The following is an 18519-nucleotide window of genomic DNA, read 5'->3' as shown; positions in this document are numbered from 1 at the left end:
GGGAAACTGCATGTGCTGTTGATTGAGCCATTGTGTTGTAAAGAGGGGCAGCCAACCCCCCAGCCAGCCTCAGCCTCGACCCAACCTTCACAACACAGAGAACACAAGCGCCACGCTAATTGAAAGTCAGAGGTTGCGACCTTTGTCAGTGGGCCCTGAGCCTCTTCTCCTGGGCAGGCGCCACACACGCACGTACGCACGCACGTACGCACGCACACGCACACGCACATACTCACACGCGCGTACGCACGCACACACACACACACACACACACACACACACACACACACACACACACACACACACACACACACACACAGTGTTTGGCCCGACTGTGCGGGGTGCAGGGGGCCTGGTTTGAAGAGGGGGTCCTGTGGAAAGTCCCCTTGGCTGCACAGCGCCCCTCTCCTGCAGTCAGCAGGCTGAAAGGAGAGGCAGCTGTGTGGGTAGAAGAGCCTAGCAGCAGGGGGAAAGGACAGGGGGATTTGCATTTGCCCCAAGAAAAAGGCTTTCATCCCCCCAGCTCTATCCCAATGGTGGATAGATGGGGCGGCGAGCGGGGTGAAGGCCAGGGTACAGGGGAGAGACACTCAATGGGCTTTTCATCTCAGGTCCTTGACTTGTCATGGAGGGACATAAAGATAGGGCTGGGCCTGACTCAGGAGAGAGATAGCAATAGTGAGAGGGAGGGAGGGAGGGAGGGAGTGAGGGAGGGAGCGAGGGAGCGAGGGAGGGAGAGAGGGAGGGAGGGGTGTCCTCATGAAAACCCACATCAAGGATGTGAAGGTCTCAGCAGCAGCTTAGTCTGTGCCCTCCGTGAAAGAGGTCAAGGAGTGTGGAAGCGTCCCCTATGTAGAGGCAATGGAGGAGGGATGGAGGGAGAGAGGGATGGAGGGAGGGAAGGGAGAGAGATGGGGCAGGTCAGCTACAGAGAGAAGAGACATGGATAATCTTTCTTCATTAGAGAGCCTCTGCAGGCTGTTCAAAACCAACCCTACTGTATTTATCCATCTTCTTCTCTCTCACACACACATAGATACATTCCTCAGAATGGGTATACATACCAACCATAACATACAGTACCAATCAATCAAAATTAGACATACAAATGTGGTGATCTGTTCTATTTTGGGGTGGTAAATAAAACCATTTAAAAAAAGATTTGCAACAATAAACATATTTCCAGGTTCATTGTAGTGACAAAAGAGTTGCTATGACAACCTGTTTTAATGCACACTAGCATGTCTATACTGAGGCTTAGCACAAAATAACTAGGCTAATACTACTAAGCCTTTGTTTTGGTGAAGAATTTAGGATACAAAATGTTACAAGATATGAAAACAGACAAGCTGTCAGTCACAATTCCCCACAGCCTGAAAGGAGGGCAGAGCGTTGCTTTAAGCAGGACTTTGTTCTGCATCATTATTCTTCAGAAAGGTGGTCCAGAACCAGATCTAAAGATAACTGCCCCCCCACCCCAACCCTCTCCTAGACCCGCTGCAGACCCCTGCGATAGACGGACGGTTATTTTTAGACTTTTTATGTGGGTTGGCTTGTCCCACTAGACACCCAAGGTCCTTCAGAAAGCACACCTTCAGAAAGACATCACAGAAGAAGAGAGAACCCAGTTAAAGGTAGAATAATGGGGGACCATTATTGTTACAGCCAGCTAAATGGAAATGAGTTTGAAGCCATTATCTTTGAACCAATCAGTATTAGGAATGACACATCTTTGAAAATGCACCTAATTTAATCATTGAGTGGTACTATTTAAAAGTTTTTGCAGGAACATATAACAGCTGATTTAAACTGGTTTTTTTATTTATTTATTTATTTCACCTTTATTTAACCAGGTAGGCTAGTTGAGAACAAGTTCTCATTTACAACTGCGACCTGGCCAAGATAAAGCATAGCAGTGTGAACAGACAACACAGAGTTACACATGGAGTAAACAATTAACAAGTCAATAACACAGTAGAAAAAAATAGTCTATTTACATTGTGTGCAAAAGGCATGAGGAGGTAGGCGAATAATTACAATTTTGCAGATTAACACTGGAGTGATAAATGATCAGATGGTCATGAACAGGTAGAGATATTGGTGTGCAAAAGAGCAGAAAAGTAAATAAATAAAAACAGTATGGGGATGAGGTAGGTAAAAATGGGTGGGCTATTTACCGATAGACTATGTACAGCTGCAGCGATCGGTTAGCTGCTCAGATAGCAGATGTTTGAAGTTGGTGAGGGAGATAAAAGTCTCCAACTTCAGCGATTTTTGCAATTCGTTCCAGTCACAGGCAGCAGGTAAATGGTTAGTGTACAAACAAGTTCTTGAAACAATTGAAGAAAATGTGGAAATAAATACATCTTTATATTTTATATTGACACCAGCGACATTAGAATTCTCTACACAAAATAATGATGTCCAGTGTCCAAAACTCACCCACACAGATGTACCGTATTTCAACATGCTTATCAGTGGACCACACAGATGTACTGTATTTCAACATGCTTATCAGTGGACCACACAGATGTACCGTATTTCAACATGCTTATCAGTGGACCACACAGATGTACTGTATTTCAACATGCTTATCAGTGGACCACACAGATGTACTGTATTTCAACATGCTTATCAGTGGACCACACAGTTGCTCCAGCATCTTAATCTGACAGTATTCATATTGAGCAAAACACAAATCTTACCCGCTTTGAGGAACCACTGCTTTGTAGTAAATTCTGCAGCTATGGGGGGGCCAGAGGACATCTCAAAACTCACTGTATCTTAAACCATAAAGGGAAAAGATTCCTGTTAACTTTAAATTGGTAGGGCTACATAACACAGCCAACCTGATTTACTCATCTAGTTATGTTTGTGCAGAAGTACATGCACAAACATTAACATGATGGCTACACAGACTATTTGCATGCTGCTCTTTAATGATTTGTTACTTTAATTTTTTTTTTTTTAAAGGTATTTTTCATAAAACTGCATTGTTGGTTAGAGCCTGTAAGTAAGCATTTCACTGTAAGATCTACACCTGTTGTATTCGGCGCATGTGACAAATACAATTGGATTGGACTCGAATACATACACAAATATGATGCATAGTCCTCCATACAAACACGTTCACAAAGAACAGATTCACAGCTTGGGGATTTTCCAACATTTGTCTCTGCACTAGGCTAGGGGCCCTCAGACACCTAGTTGCCACCCTCTCCCCTCATCAGAGAGAGGGCCAGACGTGACAGGGTTTAAACGGTAAAACCTGATCCAGGTTGTGTTTTAATTGGCACCCTATTCCCTTTATAGTGCACTACTTCTCACCAGAGCCCTATGGACCCTGGTCAAAAGCAAAACATCATATACGGAATAGGGTGCCATTTGGGACACATAGGGTTTAGTATTGAAACTGAAACCTGATCCAGAGTCAGTTTGAGAGCCTGCTGTGGCCCTGACAGATGGAGGGGAACCTGGTAGTTATAGTTATGGCTCTCCAGGTAGGTACTACAGTGTGTACTACAGTACCCAGGCTGTTAGGGACCCATAGGGATCTGTCTGTCTGTCTGACTACATTGTAGTGGCACAGTGCGAAGCAACCAATGGTTGCGTGCCATGTCATGGACTGCACAGTTGGCCATCAGATTGCTGTATCATATAATGTGGTTAGCTGATATTTGAGATTTGGCAGGTGACTCTACAATGTAGTCAGTCTGAAACACTGCCCTTATCTGGAGAACAGGGTCATCATCCAAGGCCTCTGGGCAGGGAGCCCAGTCCCCACCCCATCAACCATCTGTGATCAGAACACGGGAACAGGGGAGGAGGACATCTGTCTACTCTGTACACATCCACATTAAGAATCTTGGACGGCAAATCAACGAAGGCAGCTGTTTTCATCTCTGGTTGCGTCTTAAATTGGACTCTATTCTCTATATAGTGCATAAGGCTCTGGTCAAAATTAGAGCACTATATAGGGAATAGGGTGCCTTGTGGGACTCACCCTCTGTCCGATTAATCATTTCAACATTTGACTGATTTATGACTGGTACTGTAAAGGCTTTGAAACCTATACCAGATTCATTGTAGTCAGGACTGCTGACCAGTCAGTGACAGATTCATAAACAGAAGTGAATTTCCACTTGGTCTTTCTGTCCATAGCCTCAGTATTGTTGCTCATAATGGGAACAGCGACATACTTTTTTAATAAAGAGGAAGACAGCGTTACTTGTGTGTGTGTGTGGGGGGGGGGGGGGGGGGGGGGCAGACCTCTGTGGCTCATTATTGGTTTCTAATCCAATCCACACCGATGGTCACCTAACCTCTGAGCCTTTCATTGTGTTCCAGTCAGTCAATGGGGCTGGGGGATGGGCAGTGTGAGTGCTTGCAAAGAGTGTGTGTGTGTGTTCAGTGTGTGTGTGTGTGTGTGTCCATTGTGTGGGTGTGTGTGTGCCCAGTGTGTGTGTGTGTGTGTGTGTGTGTGTACCCAGTGTGTGTGCCCAGTGTGTGTGCCCAGTGTGTGTGTGTGTGTGTGTGTGTGTGTGTGTGTCCAGTGTGTGTCCAGTGAGATAGACGGTGGCTGTGGGCTCAGCTCAGCTCAGAGGAGCACTGTTCTGTTTCTTAGGCAGTGCTAGCTGTCTGGGATACAGGACATGACAGACAATGGTGATAGTTTCAATATGCTGCCAGAGCTGTGTGGGGGGGGGGCTTTGATAGGAAGAGGAAGTAAGAGAGGAAGAGCTGCCTGAAGGGAGAAGAGAGAAGGGGATTGGCTGGAAGCTAAAGCAGAGCTTGATGTAAACCAGATGAGGAAAGGAACAGGGTTGTTCAGGACCAAGTAAAACAACCCGACCTGCTCTTCTAAAACAAAAGAAAGCCCAGAGCTCAGCCAGGCACCCAGCCCGGGCAACAGACACCCCCACTGCACCAACACCAACAAATCTCCACATTACACAGGCTGACTTTCAGCTAAGTAGGGCTAAGAAGGGTTGAAGAGTTTTGGGTTAAACCAGGATCTCTCTTCTCTTATTTCAAGGAAAAAGACAACGTGTTCTAACTAATCCAGTTAGTTAAGAGGCCCCTTGTAGCTACGCTAACAACAGTCATGCTGCTACTGCTATTATTAACCTACTAACTATGTAAACACATATAGGCTGCATCCCAAATGGTACCATATTCCCTTTATGGGGCATTATTACTGGACCTGAACCTGGTCAAAAGTAGTGCACTATATAGGGAATAGAGTGCCCTTTGGGACTCATCCCTTGACTCCCATGAGAGAGACATGCCACATGATGGTAATTTTGAAGACCCACAACATCAGCCTTTTCCTGGACTCTCTTTTGACTGACATCAAACAGAGAAGGAGAGGGGGCTAGCTGCTCCTCTACCTGCCTGTGAAAGCAGAGCCCCTGTCCTTCTGGTGTGTGGCTTAGCACCCAGGGGCCTGAAGGGGCCCGGTCGGTCTGGAGCCCTCCGCTGATCAAAGCCCCATGACCAGGGGAATCAGGGAAGCATCCCGGCGCACAGATGAAGAGCCAGGGGTGAAGAGGTAAGGTCTATCAGTGGTATCTCACAGCCGGGGCCCACTCAACAACAGGGGCTTGAGTTTCACTGCCGTCTCCCCACTTTTCTATAATATCCTTCCCTCTCTTCATCCCTTCCTCCTTTCTCATCCCCATCACATGATGCGGAGGATGAGAGCACCACAAAGACACGGTTCAGGCATTACCGCAGAGGCATGGCCCTTCTTAAAAAACTTTCATGCAAATACCACATTTCCCAGGTCACCCACCAGTAATATAGTTTGTCATTTCACAACGTTGAAAGTTTTTTTTTATGTTTTCAGCATGATTTAAGAAGCTCTTTTAAGTTGATGGGGATCGGTTCAAATAGATCACAAGTGTTGTAAAATGCTGACCTGTGTTTTTGTGAGACCGTCGGTTATTAAAGCTAAGCTATTAAAACAGAAGTGTGTTTTATCGCTACCTAGGCAACAGACAAAACCATAGAGACGGCAATCAACAGTGAATCTGACATGCGATTCGTCAGTACTTTGACCCTTTTCAGGCTCTGCTTCAGCAATTAACAGGATTTAGACAGTCTACTGGCAGGGGTGAGGAGATGGCAACCTAATCCCTATTTAGTACACTATTTTTGACCAAGGCAAGTAGTGCCCTATCTAGAGAATAGGGTGTCATTTGGGACGTAACCATAGTCAGTCACTGAGGACCGTGGTTGGTGGTTAAAAACTTCAAACGTGTGGTGGAATCCTTGTCTTGGCAGACACAATAAAATAATGTGCCTGCGCTGTTCAAGCCATTAGGAATGCCTGGCGTTCGGCTTGAGCCAGCAACATTCTGCCTGGGTCCCAAATACTATTCCCTATATAGTGGAATACTTTTGACCAGAGAGAAAATGGGAACTATAAATTGAATAGGGTGCTATTTGGAACGGAACATTCTCTCTTCACCCTGTCCCTAAATCTCTCTCACATGTCCTGCTAGTTGCAGCTGTTGCCTGTTAGACATAGCAGTGCAGCTGTGGAGGGCGGATGGTGAAATCAGGCCTGAAAACATAGGTTGTGTCCAAAATGGTACCCTACTCCCTATTTAGTGCACTACTTCTGACCAGGGACCAGGGGTGCACATCATATAGTAGTATTGCACTATATATGGAATAGGCTGCCATTTGGGACAAATCCATAGTGTTCGCCCCTTGTTCTAAGGCCACATCAGACAAGATAAATGGACTAAAAATATCACCCAACATACAGAAAGCAGATCTCTCTGATGATTAGCTGAGCCACGCTATGGTTGTCGACTCGACTAGACTATTGTTAACTAGAAGATCTTTAGCTCTCTTTAAGACTTTGCTTGTTTCAAGAGGGTGTGACTGGGGAATAGCTGATGCAGAATATCGTAGGTCACAAGGATGAGGGAAGGGGGTGAAATCCCTCCTTTGAGGATAGGTGGAGCCCTTTATATTTCATCTCTTCCTTTATTTCATAAAACACATAGGGACAGTTTATTGGACACAGATCCAGAATTTTTTAAATCCAGGACAAGGCTTCATCTGTATCTGGGAAACTGACCCTAAAAGTATACAAAATGGTTTGAGGGGTTTTGTTCTAGCAGTAAGGATCATCCTATAGAAGTTAATTTGTTTAATTTTCTGGATTGTGTGTATCTTTTACTGCTAGGTATTACTGCACCATTGGAGCTAGAAACACAAGCACTTAGCTGCATCTGCGATAACATCTGCAAATCTGTGTATGCCACCTATAAACGACAATGTCAACAGGGTAAATAGAGAAACAACAACATAGCAAGCCTTCTGAAACTTGTGGGTGAAACCACAATCCCTCAATGACATCATTCACATTACAAACAATCTGTACACAACAACACTCAACAAGTCAAGTTCAGGAAAACAATCAATGAAGTAGGCAGTTGTGGTTGATGAGCTAGACAGCAGTGTTTGGCTTTTTCACTGTTGTTTTCCCATCAGACTGGGCTAGCAGCTAGATACCTGGTCATCAGACTGGGCTAGCAGCTAGATACCTGGCCATCAGACTGGGCTAGCAGCTAGATACTTGGTCATCAGACTGGGCTAGCAGCTAGATACCTGGTCATCAGACTGGGCTAGCAGCTAGATACCTGGTCATCAGACTGGGCTAGCAGCTAGATACCTGGTCATCAGACTGGGCTAGCAGCTAGATACCTGGTCATTTTGGATTTTTGATTTAACCTTTATTTTACTAGGCAAGTCAGTTAAGAACAAATTATTATTTACAATGACGGCCTACCTCGGCCAAACCTGGAAGACGCTGGGCCAATCGTGCACCGCCCTATGGGACTCCCAATCACAACCAGATGTGATGCAGCCTGGATTCAAACCAGGGACTGCAGTGACGCCTCCTGCACTGAGATGCAGTGTCTTAGACCGGTGCGCCACTCGGGAGCCCAGTCATCACACTGGGCTTGCAGCTGGTCATCAGACTGGGCTAGCAGCTATCTACCTGGTCATCAGACTGGGCTAGCAGCAAGCTAGCTACCTGGTCATCAGACAGGGCTAGCAGCTATCTACCTGGTCATCAGACAGGGCTAGCAGCTATCTACCTGGTCATCAGACAGGGCTAGCTGCTATCTACCTGGTCATCAGACTGGGCTAGCAGCAAGCTAGCTACCTGGTCATCAGACAGGGCTAGCAGCTATCTACCTGGTCATCAGACAGGGCTAGCAGCTATCTACCTGGTCATCAGACAGGGCTAGCTGCTATCTACCTGGTCATCAGACAGGGCTAGCTGCTATCTACCTGGTCATCAGACAGGGCTAGCTGCTATCTACCTGGTCATCATATGCCTCTAGCACATGCAATGATGAGAGCAACATTGACTCTCTCTCTCTCTATCTCTACACCTCTCTCTCTCTCTAACCATCTCTCCCTATATTTCACTCTAACTGTGATCTCTATCTCACTCTAACTGTGATCTCTATCTCACTCTAACTGTGATCTCTATCTCTCTAACGCCAACTCTCTCTTTCTCCCAATCTGTTTTAGAGTTAGAAAGGTGGGTGAGAGGAGAGAGGGGCTGGGGTCTATGGAGGCTGGCTGGGGGCTGCTCAGTTCCCGGGCCTGGGCATGGGTCTGTTTATTCAGAGTGTTATTACTGAACACTGCTTTTGGCCTGGCTGGTCCTCACGCCTGCCACAGCACAGCACGGGGGGGGGGGGGGGGACAAAGAGAGCCTAGCGTTTGTTAATTTTGCAGTGGATTTGCAGTGGATTTGATTATTGTTACTCCACTTCCTGCTAACCAATACAACACAGTGAAATCCCCCTTAGGACCAGAGCAGCATTGCCCATCCTGTCTGGCCTCGCCTGGCCTCCATTCTAAAGATGAGCCAGAGCTCGGCCAGCCAACGCTACTGATAAACATGTTTGTGCTAACAATGACGATGACAAAAAGTCAGTGTTTGGCTGAAAATGCAGGACTCAACACGAGCATGGACGATAACAGGCTCCCATAGTGCACAGCTTGTTTTAAGCTGCTTGCTCATATATCAGTATCTAAGGAGGTTGACTGAATTAAAATGGGTTAGAATCGGGTTGAAGCTAGGTTAAACACATTTCAGAGCACTGTCGTGTGAGTCTGTCGTGTTTGTTTAAATAACAAAAGGTTAGTGAGTCTGGGCCAGGAGAGAGAGAGAGTTGTTTAAAATAATTATGTTAACTTGTGTACATTTCACATCAAAGTAGAGGGCAGACATATACTGCTCTGCCACAGGGTAAATAGTCAGTCCTCAGCTTGACCTGGGAGCCATATACACAGGCTTCATGTGTTCCAAATGGTACCGTATATAGTGCACTACTTTTGATGTACTGTGTAGGGTATGAGGTGCCATTTGAGACACCTCCACTGTCTGTCTCAGTATGTACTGTGTGTTTTCTTTAGACTGCTGCCTGGCTGGGTAGAGAAAAATACCAGCAGCCGGACTAATCTCTCCGCAAGCAAAAACACAATCACCAAACAGTCAGAGAGATCAGTGGGAAGAGTTAGTTCAGTTTACTCAAAGTCCCGAGTAGACATGGATGGTAACAAGGCATAGTCAGATATGGTAAACAACATCACAATAGGAAAAACAGGGTGGCGCTCAAAGGACTTAGACCTAAAACCCTAGAAACATAATAATGTGTTGCAAATGCTTCCTCAAATATTAGCATTTCGATAATACACTTTGGTTCCAACCTAAATTGCGCCCTATCCCCTATATAGTGCACTACTTTTGACCAGAGCCGTATCAGGACCCTCCCTGGTCAAAAGTAGTGCACTATATAGGGAATAGGATGCCATTTGAGACACTACCTTTGTGCTATGCATGTCTGACAGTGTGAACTATGACTGACAGTGTGAACTATGACTGACTGTCTGACAGTGTGAACTATGACTGACTGTCTGACAGTGTGAACTATGACTGACTGTCTGACAGTGTGAACTATGACTGACTGTCTGACAGTGTGAACTATGACTGACTGTCTGACAGTGTGAACTATGACTGACTGTCTGACAGTGTGAACTATGAATGTCTGACAGTGTGAACTATGACTGTCTGACAGTGTGAACTATGACTGTCTGACAGTGTGAACTATGACTATCTGACAGTGTGAACTATGACTTTCTGACAGTGTGAACTATGACTATCTGACAGTGTGAACTATGACTTTCTGACAGTGTGAACTATGACTATCTGACAGTGTGAACTATGACTTTCTGACAGTGTGAACTATGACTTTCTGACAGTGTGAACAGCAGTGTTCTTGACATTTAATAGCTGAAGTTGTCAACTCAATGTTGCTGTGGTAATTCATCCTAAAGCAGACAGTGTTGTGAACTGGGGGACTGACAGACTGTTAATTACAGATCACAGCTACGAAGCACATCAGCTAAATGAGGATTAACTGGAGGGACCCCTTTGAAAGTTGATACTCCTTGAGAGAGTGGGGTGTGTTTTGATCCTGACGATGAAAACATAACTGCAGCCTGGAATCAGTTTAGGCTCTCTATCCATATGTTGTTCTTCTAGTGGGCCTGCTAGATTTACAACTCTACACTTCTTCTACTGCCAATGACAGAGGGAGGTATGGGGGGAGGGGGGAGTACCAAGCAGCCAATTACTATACAAGGCACACATACTATACTCTAGGTCCACAGTGTCCAGCCAATATTTAGTCTGGTTACAGGGCTTCAGATCAGGCTGGGGCTGACTAGTCAAGGACCACAGAAAAAGTGTGATTTATACAGTTTATGCCCAACCATAATGAAAGGAAGCATTAATCCCAAAAAATTTACACAATTTACTGCCAGGGAGCCCAGCAGAGCACCCCCTTTACAAATAAATAGTGCATCCTTCCTGGTGCTGAGAACGGGATAGTTTGCAGTATTGGTCAATATGTGTGAAAATGAACCTAAAACTATATACAATTTCATGGACATGTGTATTACATTTTCACATTTAACGTCCATTCATGAGTGAAAGTTGATCCGTAGTTTCTAGACCTTCGGTCTGGGGGACATTTCTATCAGATTGTTAGTGAACACAGATTTTCCAGTAATCCATTCTCAAGTGTTAGTTTTAATATAAATAATTGTTCTCCAAGGAGGAAGACCAAAGCTTGCCAGATCTCTCCACCAAAAAAAGTTCTGTCCACAAAAAGAGAAACAGTGCGATGTAATCATATGTACACTTACACACTAAGGAAAGAATGTGCATGTATGTCAAAACAAAAACAGGATTTGATTGGGCTGCTCTTACAGTCAATTTGCACAAATTATGTTTAAAATGAAATATACACCAAGTATACAAACATTAGAAGCACCTGCACTTTCCATGACAGACTGACCAGGTGAAACCAGGTGAAAGCTACAATCCCTTATTGATGTCACTTGTTAAGTCCACTTCAATCAGTGTAGATGAAGGGGAGGAGAAAGGTTAAAGAAGGATTTTTAAGCCGTGAGACAATTGTGTATGTGTGCCATTCAGAGGTTGAATGGACAAGAACTGCAACACTGCTGGGTTTTTCATGCTCAACAGTTTCCTGTGTATCAATAATGGTCAACCACCCAAACGACATCCAGCCAACTTCACACAACTGTGGGAAGCATTGGAGTCAACATGGGCCAGAATCCCTGTGGAACGCTTTCAACACCTTGTAGAGTCCATGCCCCGACAAATTTAGTCTGCTCTGAAAAAAGGGGAGGGGGTGCAACTCAATATTAGGAAGGTGTTACTAATGTTTAATACAGTCAGTATATGTGATCCATATAACAGGGTCACAGCATGATATGAAAGCAGTGCATTAAAAGGTCAGACGTAGCGTGAGCTCCCCAATCAACTGAAACTAACTTCAAGCTTGCAGCAGTAGTGGTTAGATCCTTTATTTAATGTATGACAGCTTTGCCATACATCACAACAACATTGTGGATGTATCCTCAAGACTACTGCTGGCCACAGTTATATAAAGTCTCATTCACTATTATCTTGTTACACTTAGTGCCTGGAGTGACTAAACTGAGGCAGGGAGGCAGTGCATCCATTCTGACTATATACACTGTATAGCCCTGTTGCTTAATTGATTTTCCGGCCTGTAAATAGAAACTACGTCCCAAATGTCACACTATACGCCAATAGGGCTGAGGTCAAAAGTAGTACACTTTATAGGGAATAGGGGGCCATTTGGGACTCAAAGTCATTTATAGCAGTTCTAGAAAGAAACCAGACAAAATTACCTTTACTGTGTCACGTCCAGTCTAAATGAAAAGGCTACAGAACACATTGACCATTGGCCCATCTATAGCAAGGAGGGGGGCAGGACAGGGGGAAAAAGCTTACTGGTCTTGGGACTTATGTAAGAGGAGGAGAATTCAGGCCTTTGCCACTCAGTGCTCTAAAATCAGGCCCTTGTATGCTTCTCAAATGGCACCCTATTCCCCATTTAGTGCACTATATAGAGAACAGGGTGCCATTTGGGAAGTAGCCCTAAAGTAGTGCCTTGACATCACCTTCAAATGCAGTTCTTCATTAAACCTAGTACTCAATGGGTTTTTTATTTGACCACCCAAATCAAAGCCCCCTTCTGTTGTATTGTCTCAGTTCAGTAAAGTTAAAGTGAAGTGAAGCTAGAGCACAACATATCACCCAGCCTAAGACACAATAACTGAGTGGTCATTTAATCATGTTACCATCACAGGCGTCAGTTGAGTTGTCCCTTTAAATTAATTCTTGTATTCTCTTCCCCTAACAACAAGTTGCTACAACGAGCAGAAAACTGGGGGAGATGAAAGGTGGAAGAAGGTGTCCAGGCGAAACATTAAGATGCAGGTGGACAATTTTTGCTCTTTCCCCCGACCCCTGTTTCACTGGTGCATCAAACGTCCACCGAAACAAAATCCGTACAGATAGGCAGTGACATACAAAACACACACTGACATTCAACACAGCTACAAAAATATCCAAACACAGATTAAATTACTTTAACAGATTCTGCCGGCCTGGATGGTAGCTAGTTATCACCACAGGCTCGCAGGTTCAAAGGACAGGCAGGGTGTTTCATTTGAGAGGAAAGCAGATAAGGAAAACTAATCCAACAAGTATACTTGATGGAGGGTAATGTGACAACCATAAAGCACAACTATGTATCAGGAAAGAGTATCAAGCAACTTCACATGAGTACTGGTGAGTGAAGCAGCAGAGGAATAGGCTGTGTCCAAACCCTGGCTATTCCCTGTGTAGTGTACTACATTTAACCAGGTCATATACTGTAGGGAATTAAAGGGACAACTCAACTGACACCTGTGATGGTAACATGATTACTCTACTCTATATCATCTACTGCATCTTTATGTAATACATGTATCACTAGCCACTTTAAACTATGCCACTTTGTTTACATACACTACATTACTCATCTCATATGTATATGTATATACTGTACCCTATATAATCTACTGCATCTTTATGTAATACATGTATCACTAGCCACTTTAACTATGCCACTTTGTTTACATACACTACATTACTCATCTCATATCTATATACTGTACTCGATACCATCTACTGCATCTTGCCTATGCCGTTCTGTACCATCACTCATTCATATATCTTTATGTACATATTCTTTGTCCCTTTACATTTGTGTGTATAAGGTAGTAGTTGTGGAATTGATAGGTTAGATTACTCATTGGTTATTACTGCATTGTCGGAACTAGAAGCACAAGCATTTCGCTACACTCGCATTAACATCTGCTAACCATGTGTATGTGACAAATACATTTGATTTGATTTGAATAGGGGTTTGGACTCACACTTACAATAGCCTGTAGGCAGCACAGTAATAGCTGCAGTAAGCAGTTTGGACTGACTCCCAAAACATAGGGACTTGTATGTCCTCTCTGAATAACAAAAGCACATGGCACACAAATGCTTTCACATCAGCAGTTAGAAAGCCTCCAGGACCTACAGCCTACCAAGAGCTATGGCTCTGTCTCTCTGTCCATGGCTCTGTCTCTATGTCCATGGCTCTGTCTCTCTGTCCATGGCTCTGTCTCTCTGTCCATGGCTCTGTCTCTCTGTCCATGGCTCTGTCTCTCTGTCCATAGCTCTGTCTCTCTGTCCATAGCTCTGTCTCTCTGTCCATGGCTCTGTCTCTCTGTCCATGGCTCTGTCTCTCTGTCCATGGCTCTGTCTCTCTGTCCATGGCTCTGTCTCTCTGTCCATGGCTCTGTGACTCTGTCCATGGCTCTGTCTCTCTGTCCATAGCTCTGTCTCTCTGTCCATGGCTCTGTCTCTCTGTCCATGGCTTTGTCTCTCTGTCCATGGCTTTGTCTCTCTGTCCATGGCTCTGTCTCTCTGTCCATGGCTCTGTCTCTCTGTCCATATCTCTGTCTCTCTGTCCATAGCTCTGTCTCTCTGTCCATAGCTCTGTCTCTCTGTCCATAGCTCTGACTCTATGTCCATAGCTCTGTCTCTCTGTCCATGGCTCTGTCTCTCTGTCCATGGCTCTGTCTCTCTGTCCATAGCTCTGTCTTTCTGTCCATAGCTCTGTCTCTCTGTCCATAGCTCTGTCTCTCTGTCCATGGCTCTGTCTCTCTGTCCATGGCTCTGTCTCTCTGTCCATGGCTCTGTCTCTCTGTCCATGGCTCTGTCTCTCTGTCCATGGCTCTGTCTCTCTGTCCATAGCTCTGTCTCTCTGTCCATAGCTCTGTCTCTCTGTCCATGGCTCTGTCTCTCTGTCCATGGCTCTGTCTCTCTGTCCATGGCTCTGTCTCTCTGTCCATGCCTCTGTCTCAAATGGCACCCTATTGCATATTATATATATACAGTTGAAGTCGGAAGTTTACAAACTCTTAGGTTGGAGTCATTAAAACTAGTTTTTCAACCACTCCACAAATGTCTTGTTAATAAACTATAGTTTTACCAAGTTGGTTAGGACATCTACTTTGTGCATGACAAGTAATTTTTCCAACAATTGTTTCCAGACAGATTATTTCACTTATAATTCACTGTATCACAATTCCAGTGGAACTCCAGTGTATGTAAACTTTCAACTTCAACTGTATGCAAATAAATTCATTAAAAATCCTACAATGTGATTTTCTGGATTTTTTTTCTCATTTTGTCTGTCATAGTTGAAGTGTACCTATGATGAAAATTACAGGCCTCTCTCATCTTGTTAAGTGGGAGAACTTGCACAATTGGTGGCTGACTAAACACTTTTTTTGCCCCACTGTATATAGTTGAAGTCGGAAGTTTACATACACCTTAGCCAAATACATTAAAACAAAGTTTTTCACATTTCCTGACATTTAGTACTGGTAAAAATTCCCTGCCTTAGGTCAGTTAGGATCACCACTTTATTTTAAGAATGTGAAATGTCAGAATAATAGTAGAGAGTATTATTTATTTCAGCTTTTCTTTCTTTCATCACATTCCCAGTGGGTCAGAAGTTTACATACACTCAATTTGTATTTGGTAGCATTGCCTTTAAAATTGTTTAACTTGGGTCAAATGTTTCAGGTAGCCTTCCACAAGCTTCCCACAATAAGTTGGGTTTTGGCCCATTCCTCCTGACAGAGCTGGTGTACAGAGTCAGGTTTGTAGGTCTCCTCGCTCACACACGCTTTTTCAGTTCTGCCCACAAATTTTCCTGATTGAGGTCAGGGCTTTATGATTGCATGATGACTTTTTGTCGCAACTTTGGAAGTATGCTTGGTGTCATTGTCCATTTGGAAGACCCATTTGCGACCAGGCTTTGTGACCCCAGCCACCCCAGTCGTAGACTGTTCTCTCTACTACCACATGGCAAGCGGTACTGGAGTGCCAAGTATGGGACAAAAGGCTTCTCAGCAGTTTTTACACCCAAGCCATAAGACTCCTGAACAGGTAATCAAATGGCTGCCTGGACTATTTGCATTGTGTGCCCCCCCCCAACCCCTCTTTTAGGCTGCTGCTCTCTGTTTATCATATGTGCACAGTCACTGTAACTATACATTCATGTACATACAACCTCAATTGGCCCGACCAACCAGTGCTCCCGCACATTGGTTAACCGGGCTATCTGAATTGTGTCCAGCCACCCACTACCCACCATCCGCAACCCCTCTTTACGCTACTGCTACTCTCTGTTCATCATATATGCATAGTCACTTTAACCATATCTACATGTACATACTAGAGGTTGACCGATTAATCGGAATGGCCGATTAATTAGGGGCGATTTCAAGTTTTCATAACAATCGGAAATCGGGATTTTTCGGCGCCGATTTTCAGATTTTTCTTTTTTTATTATATTTTTTTTTACACCTTTATTTCATCTTTATTTAACTAGGCAAGTCAGTTAAGAACACATTCTTATTTTCAATGACGGCCTAGGAATGGTGGGTTAACTGCCTCGTTCAGGGGCAGAAAGACAGATTTTCACCTTGTCAGCTCGGGGGATCCAATCTTGCAACCTTACATTTAACTAGTCCAACGCAATAACGACCTGCCTCTCTCTCGTTGCACTCCACAAGGAGACTGCCTGTTACGTAAATGCAGTAAGCCAAGGTAAGTTGCTAGCTAGCATTAAACTTATCTTATAAAAAACAATCAATCATAATCACTAGTTAACTACACATGGTTGATGATATTACTAGATATTATCTAGCGTGCCATGTGTTGCATATAATCTGACTGAGCATACAAGTATCTAAGTATCTGACTGAGCGGTGGTAGGCAGAAGTAGGCTCGTAAACATTCATTCAAACAGCACTTTCGTGCGTTTTGCCAGCAGCTCTTCGTTGTGCGTCAAGCATTGTGCTGTTTATGACTTCAAACCTATCAACTCCCGAGATGAGGCTGGTGTAACCGAAGTGAAATGGCTGGCTAGTTAGCGGGGTGTGCGCAAATAGCGTTTCAAACTTCACTCGCTCTGAGCCTTGAGGTGGTTGTTCCCCTTGCTCTGTATGGGTAATGTTGCTTCAATGTGGTGGCTGTTGTTGTTGTGTTAATTCAGTATTGTTGTAATTGTCATTATTACAAATACATTATTTTTTATATATATATTTTTTAAAATCGGCCGATTGATCGGTATTGCCTTTTTTGGTCCTCCAATAATCGGTATCGGTATTGGCGTTGAAAAATCATAATCGGTCGACCTCTAGTACATACTACCTCAATCGGTCAGCCTGACTAACCTGTGTCTGTATGTAGCCTCGCTACCTTTATAGCCTCGCTACTGTATATAGCCTGTCTTTTTACTGTTGTTTTATTTCTTTAATTACCTATTGTTCACCCAATACCTTTTTGCACTATTGGTTACAGCCTGTAAGTAAGCATTTCACTGTTGTATTCGGCGCACGTGACAAATAAACTTTGATTTGATTTGATTTAGCCTATCATTGGCTTCTAAAGCCATGGCATAATTTTCTGGAATATTCCAAGCTGTCTAAAGGCACAGTCAATTTAGTGTATGTAAACTTCTGACCCACTGGTATTGTGATACAGTAAATAAGTGAAATAATCTGTCTGTAAACAATACAGAAGTATTATTATTTTAGTTACAATAGCTTGTCTTTCTCACTTGACTCTTAAACTAGAAATCTTTAACACCAATATTACATGGTAACAGCCAGTATGGAAACATCTACGGCAATGCTCTGGGAAGACACAGAACCAAAACTATAGTTTGTTAACAAGACATTAGTGGAGTGGTTGAAAAACGAGTTTTAATGACTCCAACCTAAGTGTATGTAATCTTCCGACTTCAACTTTATATATACAAACACAGTACCAGTCAAAGGGTTGGACACATCTATTCATTCAATGTTTTTTCTTTAGTTTTATGATTTTCTACATTGTAGAATAATAGTGAAGACATAAAAACTATGAAATAACACATATGGAATCATGTAGTAACCAAAAAAAGTGTTAAATAAATACATTTGAGATTCTTCAAAGTACCACTGACATGCAATACGCTTCAGTACCCCTGATCCTTACTCAATGTATTCAATCACAGGGATATGTCCCAAATTGCACCCTACTCATAGGGCTCTGGACAAGTAGTGCACTATATAGAGAATAGTGCGGTGCCATTTGAGAGACAGACTTAGTATTCAGTCACGTCATGTCCCTCCCTCCCTGTACATATCTACCTCTATCCCTCCAGTATCCCTGTACATATCTACCTCTATCCCTCCAGTATCCCTGTACATATCTACCTCTATCCCTCCAGTATCCCTGTACATATCTACCTCTATCCCTCCCTCCCTGTACATATCTACCTCTATCCCTCCAGTATCCCTGTACATATCTACCTCTATCCCTCCAGTATCCCTGTACATATCTACCTCTATCCCTCCAGTATCCCTGTACATATCTACCTCTATCCCTCCAGTATCCCTGTACATATCTACCTCTATCCCTCCAGTATCTCTGTACATATCTACTTCTATCCCTCCAGTATCCCTGTACATATCTAC

This window comes from Oncorhynchus mykiss, chromosome 25 (assembly GCF_057628025.1).
Source record: "Oncorhynchus mykiss isolate SJ-2025 chromosome 25, ASM5762802v1, whole genome shotgun sequence".
NCBI classification, from domain to species: Eukaryota; Metazoa; Chordata; class Actinopteri; order Salmoniformes; family Salmonidae; genus Oncorhynchus; species Oncorhynchus mykiss.
Note: the sequence above shows the minus strand (reverse complement) of the source record.